Source organism: Notamacropus eugenii, chromosome 1 (assembly GCF_028372415.1).
Source record: "Notamacropus eugenii isolate mMacEug1 chromosome 1, mMacEug1.pri_v2, whole genome shotgun sequence".
In the NCBI taxonomy this organism is placed as follows: domain Eukaryota; kingdom Metazoa; phylum Chordata; class Mammalia; order Diprotodontia; family Macropodidae; genus Notamacropus; species Notamacropus eugenii.
This window is the reverse complement of record NC_092872.1, coordinates 617,881,978-617,892,626: the sequence shown is the minus strand read 5'-3', so window position 1 is coordinate 617,892,626 and position 10,649 is coordinate 617,881,978. Positions and strand designations below refer to the sequence as shown.

General features: G+C 40.4%; 1 long non-coding RNA gene across 1 annotated transcript; it reads left to right on the top strand.

Annotated features, from left to right (window-relative positions):
* The first annotated feature begins 2,042 nt into the window (after window positions 1-2,042).
* Window positions 2,043-9,370, top strand: LOC140520780 (uncharacterized). The gene is made up of 2 exons (XR_011972640.1): window positions 2,043-2,318; window positions 8,904-9,370. It is a non-coding gene; the product is annotated as an uncharacterized lncRNA (long non-coding RNA).
* The last annotated feature ends 1,279 nt before the right edge of the window (window positions 9,371-10,649 follow it).

Genomic DNA, 10,649 nt, shown 5'->3' with positions numbered 1-10,649 from the left:
TAGGAAAAATTATCTCACATAATCAGGATGTTTAAGTAGACATTTATACAAACAAGGAGCAGAGAGAAGGAAGGGAACAGCTCACCTCTCTCATCGTAACTGGTCAAAAGAAAGAAGAATACACAGAGTTGAGTACAGAAATACATTTCACTCAACAGGGGACAAGGGAAGAAGGGAAAATCAGAAGGAGGGATTAGTTCTAAACAAAACAAACTCTAAAGATATATAAAAATATAGCTTTTTGAGGTGACAAAGAATGGGAATCTGAAGAGGTGCCCATAAAGTGAGAATAGATGAACAAGTGTTATATAAAAGTAATGACATATTATTATATTGAACTCTTATTAACATAACCAACCAGGATTCCAGAAGACTACTTATGAAACATGTTACCTTCCTTTTGGCAGAGAGATGAAGTCAGATGCAGAATTAGATAAATTTGAGGGGAATGTGGACCATGTGGAAATTTGTTTTAAATGACCATACATAGTTGTAATGTTTTGGGTTTTTTCTGTAATGTTCTCAGTTGGGGGAGGGTTGGTATAGTTGGGAAAGTGAGAAGGCACATCTTGTCTGATTAAAATAAATAAAATATATATTTTTAAAAAGTTCCCTCAATATTGAACCTGGTTCATCTGACAAGCGTAGAGAGGAGTCTAGGCACCCCACCTTACACGTGTATGTTAAGTAAATACTAGGAAGCAGAGAGCAGAGTTAGTTCTACCTAGATATTCAGGAGCTACCTTTTTCTTTTCCTTACCTCCCTCACAAACTTTACCCCTCTGTTTTTTAACTAAAATCTCCATATCCTTTTTTTTTTAAAATTATGCATGTGAAGTCTTGTAAAATGTATTTCCATATTAGCCATGTTGCAATAAACCAACAAAAAAAAAAAGCAAGAAACATAAAGAAAGAGAAAAAAAGAATGATATGCTTTGATCTGCGCTCTGAGTTCATCAGTTCTCTCTGGAGGTGGATAGTATATCTTCTCCATCTCTTAACCACCATCTGATCCCTTTTTAAGCCAGTAACACACATTCTCTCAGGGCTAAGGGACCCAGCCTATGGAAAATTAGTGTGTGTGTGTGTGTGTGTGTGTGTGTGTGTGTGTGTGTCACACACACACATATATTTTTACAACAACCCTGAGAAATAGGTACAGTAGCAGGAGTATTATTACAGAGGATGAAAAAAATTCAAAAAGGATTTGCCTGTGGTTGAAAAACTTGTAAGTAGTGGAGTCAGGATTAGAACCCAGATCTTTCAAATGAGGCAATTTGGTATGGTCTGAAGAAAAGAACACTGACTTTTGAATCAGAAGACCCAGGTGCAAGGACTGGCTTTGTGACTCAGTAACTACTTGTGTGACCTTGGGCAAGTCATCTCCTTTCTCTGTGCCTCAGTTCGTTTCCTCCTCTGTAAAATAAGGGGGATGGACCAGGCATTGGTGCAAACTCAATTAGAAACAGGTCCTTGCCTGTCCCACATTGACTTAGAAAATCACAAATTAGCATCACTTATGTTGTATTGTTTTTTAATGTATTTTGTTAAGCATTTCTCCATTACATTTTAATCAGGTTCTTGAGTTCTGGGAGTTTTGCAGTCGCAAATTTGACACCTCTGGAATAAATGTCTATACTCAAGGATCTCCAATTTTAGTATTCTTCCATGACCCCCACACTGCCACCACAGCGAGCCACAGCTTGTGCACAATCTTCCTCAGAGGTTTTAAACAGCTGTGGAAAATAAATATTAGCCCACATTTATATCTTGCTTTCCAGTTTTCCAAACATCTTTCTTCTGAAATATTGGTTTATGAGAAAATTACCTCTAATATCATTTAGGTCACTGACTTGGAACATCACCTGACAACCATTTGTCGGGCATCTTACAGTGAGGAATTCTTTGAGGTCTGTGGGGGTTGGAGGGGTGAAATAGATGGACTCTCCTGGGTAGACTTTGACTAATAAAAATTCTGCATCTTCCTTTTTTCATCCATAAAATAGATAATCATGATTATTGTTATTATAAGACATTTTAAAAGCACGAATGTGGAACTGACATTCCCATCATTTAAACCTTAATGATATTTTTCTTCCAGAAATTGGAATCAGTCGAATCCCACGGCTAAGTGATTAAACAGCTTAGACGGGATTGCCTAGAAGGGAGAGGACCATAATTAATTGCTGAGGATTTGAGCAGAATTCAGTGAAGAAGAAATTGAGCAACTGTTGTCTCTTGGCCCACAGAGCGTGTCAAGTTCATGGGAAAGAATCAGAGGAAAAGCCAACTCCTATCTGACAAGAAACCCACGCACTGTAGGTATTCATCAGAGTCAATTATATGGGGGGGAAGGCTTGCTTTTCAAAGAAACTTCCCCTTCCCACCCGCCCCAGTGCAAATACCCAGCCCTGGAAGTCCCTCTGGAACATTGAACTGGCCTTGTGGGTTTCAATAAACAATCAGCAACTGCTGTTATCTATAATCTAGTGCTTAAGAGCCCCAGAGATGATTAAATTGTGGATAAGTCCACACCACCACAAGCCTTAGAAGTTGCATAATATTTTCCACAGAGGGTGAGCTCCCCGTTTATTAGAAGGAGTCCCAGGGTCCTGCCAGGACAGCAGGCGGCATCTTGGTGCCTTTGGGAGGGCCTGGTGGTGGGAAACAGAGATTGTGAAGACTGCTTTAGTGGCTCTACTTTGTGCAGATGGCAGCCAATTTGAGTCGTTCCGGCCAGTTGGTGACTCCTATAACTCCAAATCCAGGGCTCTTTTCATCATACCACAATTGCCTCATTCAAAAGATTTGGGTTCTAATCCTGGCTCCACCACTTACTAGCTTTACAACCACAGGCAAATCCTTTAAACTCCACGCATTTTTTTTAATCGTCTGCCATAGTGTAATAGAATATCAACCTGGAGATAAGAAGACCTGAGTTCAAATCCTAAGGCAAGTCATTTAACTTGACTCACTTTCACTTTTCTATCTGTAAAATGAGGGTGATAATAATAGCACCCGCTTCACCCTGCTGTGGTGAGGATCAAATGAGATCATTGCACACGCATTTAGCACAGGTCTGGCTTAGTAAATACTATATAAGTGTTAAGTGTTAGTGGCTGCTGCCATCATCATCATCATCATCATCAAAAAGTGTTAGGTTAAGGTTGAAATGACACCACCCCATTTGAGCCCAGATATCTTGACTGGGTTGGAACACAACTCAATCCATGAATCAATGGATCTCAGATATATAGTTCTTGAGCTTTTTTGAGTCATGAGCCCCTTTGGCAAAACCTATGGCTCCTTCTCAGAATAGCCTTTTTAGATGTATAAAATAAAATAGAATAGAATTCCAACGGAAACAATTATACCGAAATACCACACTGAATGTCAGTTCATTAGTATATCAAATGTGAGGCTTGGACTAGATGGCATCTGAGATTCCTTCTAGGTCTGTATCTATGAATTTAATGGAGTGGGGTGGGAGCGGAGGTCAGGTGAGAAGAAAGACACATAATAATAGCTAGGCTTTGTGTATCACTTTAAGGTTTGCAAAAACACATTACAAATATGATCTCATGTGATCCTTACAACAACCCTGAGAGACAGGTGTTGTTATTATTATTGTTTCCATTTTATAGATGAGGAAACAGAGGCAGACAGAGGTGAAGTGACTTGTCCAGGGTCACATGATTAGCTAATAAGTGTTTGAGGCCAGCTTTAAACTCAAGCCTTCCTGGTTCCAAGTCCAGCTTTCTCTCCACTCTTCCACCCAGCTGCCTCACAGATGGCTATGATAAGCACTGAATAACTGAAAAGGAGAAAGCTCGGAAAAACACCATGAGAAACTGGAGGAGGGAGGGATCACTTGGACTTGCTGGGCATCAGGAAAAGCTTCATGGAAGAGGTGACATAGGCTCTGGGCCAGGGGTCGGGAACCTGCGTCCTTGAGGCCACATGAGGCCTACTAGGTCCTTGAGTGTGACCATTTGACTGAGTTCAAGTTTCACAAATCCTTTTATTAAGGGGATTGGCTCTGTGAAGTTTGGATTCAGTCAAAGGGTTGCACTTGAGGACCTAGAGGGCCTCAAGACTGCAGGTTCACCACCCCTGCATTCTGGACCTTGATGAAAGAGAGGGATTGCGGTGAAGATGGGGATGGATAGGGGAAGAAAGGAGGATATGGAGGTTATGAGAAGTAGAGTCCACATCCTCTGTCTCTAGTCTAGTGTGCCTTCCACTGAGTCAGGCTGTCCCCTTTAGAGCCTCCCACCTCTAAAAAGGCTCACTAACAGAAGCCCTGCAATTCAGCACACTCTACAAACTGAGGGTATTGTACACTGGAGGTCAGAGGGGAGGAGCACACAGGCTGCGACTCCTCTTTTGGACCTACTGCTTCCCTGCTGTCCTAGGACCTTGTACTTTGCCCTGTCTTCTTATTTGCTACAAGCCCCTTGGGCTCCAATTGGCCAAAATCCACTTTCTGTGTAGAAGGCTGCTGTAAACTTGTCTCTGACTATGGTGCCAAACTGGAAATGCCCGGTGACACTGAGGGATAAGTCACAGCCTTTGAGCAAACAGGGACAAAAATTGGGGTTTGTTTTAAAGGCAAAAAGTCCGAGGTTGCCAATTATACAAGATGCAGGTCAGTACCGGGGAGTCAGTATTTGACCAATCCCCTTAGAACATACAGGGCAGATACTGGAGTGCTGTTCAGTCCTTTTTCAAGCATGTCCTACCCTTAGTGACCCCATTTGGGATTTTCTTAGCAAAGATTTTCTTAGTGGTTTGCCATTTCCTTCTCCAGCTCTTTCTACAGATGAGGAAACTGAGGTAAATAGGGTTAAGTGACTTACCCAAGGTCACATAGCTAGTAAGTATCTGAGGCCAGATGTAAACTCAGAAAGAGGACTCCAGGCCCAGCACTCTATCCACAATGCTACCTAACTGTGTTTAACTGCAAAGATGAGGACATTATTCCCTTTAGGAAGTGGGAATCAGTTTCTTCTTGACTCTTTTCGAAGGAAAGCCTGGTCACTGCCTGGACAAAAGATTGACCATGGGGCAACTAGGTTGCATGGTGATTACAGCAACAGCCCTGGAGTCAGGAGGACCTGAGTTCAAATCCAGCCTCAGACACTTGATACTTACAAGCTGTGTAATGTTGGGCAAGTCACTTAACCCCCAAAATTGCCTCACCTCCTCCCGCCAAAAAAGAAAAAAAAAAGAAAAGATTGGTCATGCCTCTTCTATATGACTGTAGTGCAATGAGACCTATAAGGGATTAGAGCTGTTTCAGAGGACTCAGTTCAAATGAGGTTGAACAATAAAAAGTGAAGCCAGGCAATCAAGGATGAACACAGCTCCAGCTCAGAGCCTAAAAGGCATTTAGGGTTCAAGCAGAAGCAGACAAGAAAAGTCTGCACAGTTTAACGTGTGAATTTAGGGGCCTCCACATTTGGCTGAATACCCTGTTATCTGACATTTACCTTCTGTGATGGCATTCAGGGTTTTCTGGAGTGGGACTGCAGGTCAAAGACCAAAGGAGACCATTTTGGCTATGGGAGACAGGCAGTGTCAATACCCTGCCAGGGAAGGGCATGTTCAGTCTGGGGATCAACTAGTGACTGAAATGTGCAGAGGGAAATAATGTGAAGAAAAATTGGAAAGGTAGGTTGGAGCCACAGGGACTTAGATGGCAGGCTGTGGAGTTAGTATTTTATCTCAGAGGAAATAATTTGAGCAAGGGAGTGACATGGTAGGAAAATCATTTTGGTAAATGCCAAAAATAGTTTCAACCTATAATTGGGGAAAATATAAAATATTATTTAAAAAAAGAAAAAGATTATTTTGGAAAGTGTGTGAAGGTTAGATTCCCAGGAGAAGGGGAGATTAAAGGGAAGACCAGTAATCACTTTTGTTTCTTATTGCTTTACACTCTGTGAATTCTTTGAGAACAAAGTACGAAGACTGCCTTCTGCCCCTTTGTGTATCTCCAGCATTTAGTGCCTCACACATAGTAGGCATTTAATAAATATCACTGACTGATTAATTTGTTTCAGTTAAATTGTAAATTCCACTAAGGGGATCAGTGTCTAGCATCTGTATTTCCTTCAGTGATGATCCTGAAAGCAGAACCCTGAATAAATTAAGTGTCCTATTGTCTTCTGTCTCATTCCTGGGTATCTTGGCCTCAGCTTTCTTTTTTTTTAATTATTAATATATTCATTTTATTTTATTTTTTATGCTCTACAATCACTACCATAAAACTTAGATTTTTTTTCCCCTTACATACCCCGCACCACCTCCCTCCCTCCCTCCCCAAGACAGCATACAATTCTATATAGGATCTACACATACGTTCCTATTGAATACATTTTCATTATAGTCATGCTGTGTAGAAGAACTAAAATAAATGGGAGAAATCATATAACAAACCAAAACATAGTACACACACACACACATACACACAATAATGATCTGCTACATTCTGCAAATGAATTCCATAGATCTTTCTCTGAATGTGGAAGGTATTTTGTCTTAGAAGACCATTGGGAATTTTTTTTTTTTAATATCCTTGCATTGCTATAAAGATCCAAGTTTACCAGAAAAAACTGTCACACACTGTGGTCGTTGCTATGCACAAAGTTCTCCTGGTTCTGCTCCTTTCTCTCAGCATCAGATCATATAAGTCTTTCCAGGCCTCTCTGAAGTCTTCTTGTTCATCATTTCTTATAGCACAATAGTATTCCATTACATTCATATACTATAATTTATTCAGCCATTCCCCAGTTGATGGGCATCCTCTTGATTTCCAGTTTTTGGCCACTACAAAGAGTGCTGCTATAAATATTTTTGTACATGTGGGACCCTTTCCCATTTTTTTGATCTCTTGAAGATACAGTTCTAGAAGCGATATTGCTAGGTCAAAGGGTATGCATATTTTTGTAGCCCTTTGGGCATAGTTCCAAACTGCTCTCCAGAATGGTTGGATGAGCTCACAGCTCCACCAACAATGAATTAGTGTTCCAACTCTCCCACATCCTCTCCAACATTTATCATTTTCCTGTTCTGTCATGTTTGCCAGTCTAATAGATGTGATGTGGTACCTCAGAGTTGTTTTGATTTGCATCTCTCTAATCAAAAGTGATTTAGAGTATTTTTTCATATGATTATAGATATCTTTAACTTCTTTCTCTGAAAATTCCCTTCTCATATCCTTTGACCATTTATCAATTGGGGAATGACTTGTATTGTTGTACATTTGACTCAGTTCTCTATATATTCTAGAAATGAGTTGGCCTCAGCTTTCTAAAGAAGTCATTCATCTTTAGTATAAAATAATCTCTAATAAGGAGCAAATAGGTGGCTTAGTGAATCGGGTGCTAGGGCTGGAGTCAGGAAGACCTGGGTTCAAATTTGACCTCAGAAGCTTAGTAGCTATGGGACCCTAGGAAGTCATTTAACCCTCTTTGCCTCAGTTTCCTCATCTGTAAAGCAAGCTGGAGAAGGAAATGGCAAACCATTCCAGTAACTTTGCCAAGAAAACCCCAAATAGGTAACAGAGCCATATACAACTGAAACAATTAAACAACAATCCCTAATAATGTGAGAAGGCTAGAAGTCACAAAAAGAATGATTCTTCCCCTCCTGTACTTTTTACTCATTCATTCTTTCAAGGAATATTCAAAAAGCACGGCTCTCCAGCGTGGCTCAAGGAAGCTGGTTTTGGGTCCTATCCCCAAATTTCTCACTGACCCAGAGGCTATAAGTCTGGGTGCCCAAGTGGAAGTGTGTGGAGCCACAGTGTAACAGACAGCTTCAGATGCCTTCATCTTGCTCTTGTTCTCCAAGTCATCTTATCTCAGTGCCCACAGTGGCTATTCTGAAACATCTCCTCTCCCTTCAAGCTGGAAGAGCCACTTCCCCTCTTGCTTTCCTGACAAGATGGAGGTCATTCTCAATCTTTTCTGTCTCCTGTTCTTCTCCTTGGAAACTTGCTATGTCTCCTTCTCCTCGGCTCCATTTCTCTAGTCTTGGGATGAGGCATCCTTTGCCAAGGTGAATGACTGCACTGTGCATCTCTCCCATCTTCTCCCATCCCCTCAGTTTCCTCTTCTTCCTTACTATCTCCTTTAGTCTCTTCGTTTTTCTCTCTTTATATTTTCTCCTGTTAGTAGGTCAACAAGCAATGATTAAGTGCCTACCACGTGCCTTACACTAAGTTGAATGCTGGGGATATAAAAAAAAATGGCAAAAGATAGTCCCTACTCTCAAGAAGTTTACAGTCTAATGGGGGAGATTACATGCAAATAACTATTTTCAAACTAGTTATAGATAGGATAAGTTGGAGATAATCAACAGTGGGAAGTCACTGTCTTTAAGGGGCCTGGGAAAGGCTTTTTGTAGAATGTGGGTTTTAGCTGCCTACAAACATGCTTTACATCCTTAAAAAAAATTCCCTTGATCCTGCCCTACCCTTAAGATTTTGTTTGATGTAATATAACAATAATAATATTTAACATTTAAATACCACTTGTTATGTACCAGGTATTGCATGACATACTTTATAAGCATGATTTCATTGGATCATTACAACAATCCTGGGAGATAGATACTATCATTATCTCCATTTTACAGATGAGGAAACTGAGGCAAACAGAAATTAAGTGACTTGCCCAAAGTCTTCGCTAGTAAATGTCTGAGGCTGGATTTGAACTCAGATCTTCTGACTCTGAGCCCACTGGGCCATCTAAGTTGTTAAAGTTGTGGGAAAAGTGGTCTATTCTCACTGCTTCTGTTTCTTTGTGATTCATTCATTTCTCACCTCCTTGCAATCTGTATTGTATTTTTATAGGGTCATATGCAAGCAAACCTATTCTTTCCATTATGTTTTCCAGCAAACATCAGCTCATCCAGTTGGGAACTACACTTCGCATGGGGCCCCAGACCCCAAGAGTTGGGCCTGATTGTGGGGAGGGGAGGGGAGGAAGTGGAAATACTTCACATTCCTATGAGATAAAGTGCCTGTGGCACAGAGGATGTGGTCATCGTGGGTAGACAAAGAAGGAGGAAATAGAGATTAAACCATGAATGGAGAACCAGCCAGGAGCAGGACACTAGATGAACTGTTTGGAGCCAGCTGCTGGTCAAGCCATGAGGAGGATGGGAACCTACAGGAATATAGAAAATATCAGTCTGCCTCTGCCAAGAAGCAGCTTGGAGAGCTCCCTCCAAGGGTGAAATTATGACTTGGCACTTAAACTGACTAAGAGCATTGTAGGAGTGCCTAGGTCTTTAACAGAATCCACGGACTTGGATTTTTTACTCTTTTGATAACTGTATTTCAATATAGTTTCTTTTGCCATCCTATGTATTTTATTTTTATCCATTTAAAAACATGATTCTTAGAAGGGGTTCATAGGCTTCACCATGTTGTCCAAAGGGTCCAACATACACATACACATGTGCGCACACACACACACACATGTTAAGAACCCTTGAGCTAGACCCTGAATTATGATGAGATCCTTTGGGAGTGTTCACAGGTTTAGAACCCTATCTTTGCCCATTTGTTGGCAGGAATTGGGAGGGGAAAATTGTCAATCTTAGATTACACTAGGAGAAAAGATGAGCTCATCATTTCTTATAGTACAGCAGTACGATGATCTTAGAAAACATGGATAGATTTGCACAAAATAATGAAGAGCGAAGTGAGCAGAAGCAAGAGAATGTTGTGTACAGTAACAGTAACATTGTTTCAAGAACGTTAAGTGACAAAGTAATTTTTGGCCATTAAATAAATAGCCAAATTAACTACAAAGGGCCTATGAAGGAAGGTATCATCTGCATCCAGAGAAAGAATTAATAAATAGAAGTATGTATCGAATATTTACATATATATGTATATTATATATATGCATATTTGTCTAAGGGTAGCCATCTCTAGGGGGAGAGGGGAGAAGGAAGAAATAAAGAAAAAAAGTTACTTGATAACTTTATTATATATTTAAAAGGCAGAGCAAGTTGTACGTAGTAGATCTGTAGTTTCATGTGCAGTCATCTATTCTACTATTTTATAGAAATGCTTATTTTATTTCTTAAATTCAGAATAAAAGAAAAATGTTTGAAAAGAAGAGCGGAGGGTACTCATTTAAGGAATGAATTTTGAGAATGTTTCTCTTGTGTTTTCATTCCTCTTCCAAATTAAGGCTTTTACTGATATTATGATATTACTTGTTCAGGTTTCTATTAATACAGTAGCAACTGAATATTAGATCCAAGTTAACCCAAGAAGTTCCCAGGCTTTCACTAGACAGGGACACAGTGAGCCAAGACAGGTGATCCGTGGGCAGTTCTCACCTCTACTTTATGGAAACTGCTCTCTCTTCTATGGTCTTTGGGAACCTCAGTTGCCAAAACCAGTAACTTTTCTCCAGTGCTCCTTTTCCCTAACCTTTCTGTAGCATTTGATACTATCTTGATGCTTTTTTCTCTCTCTCCTAGAGCACCTTGTCTGAATCCCTCCTTTGGATATGGGCCCTATCTCGTTTACTCCCTAATAAATTGTAAGCTCCTAAAGGGTGGGGAAGATGGTATTTTTTCATATTTGTATTATTGCTAGTGCCTGGCAAAGGAGACCTTGC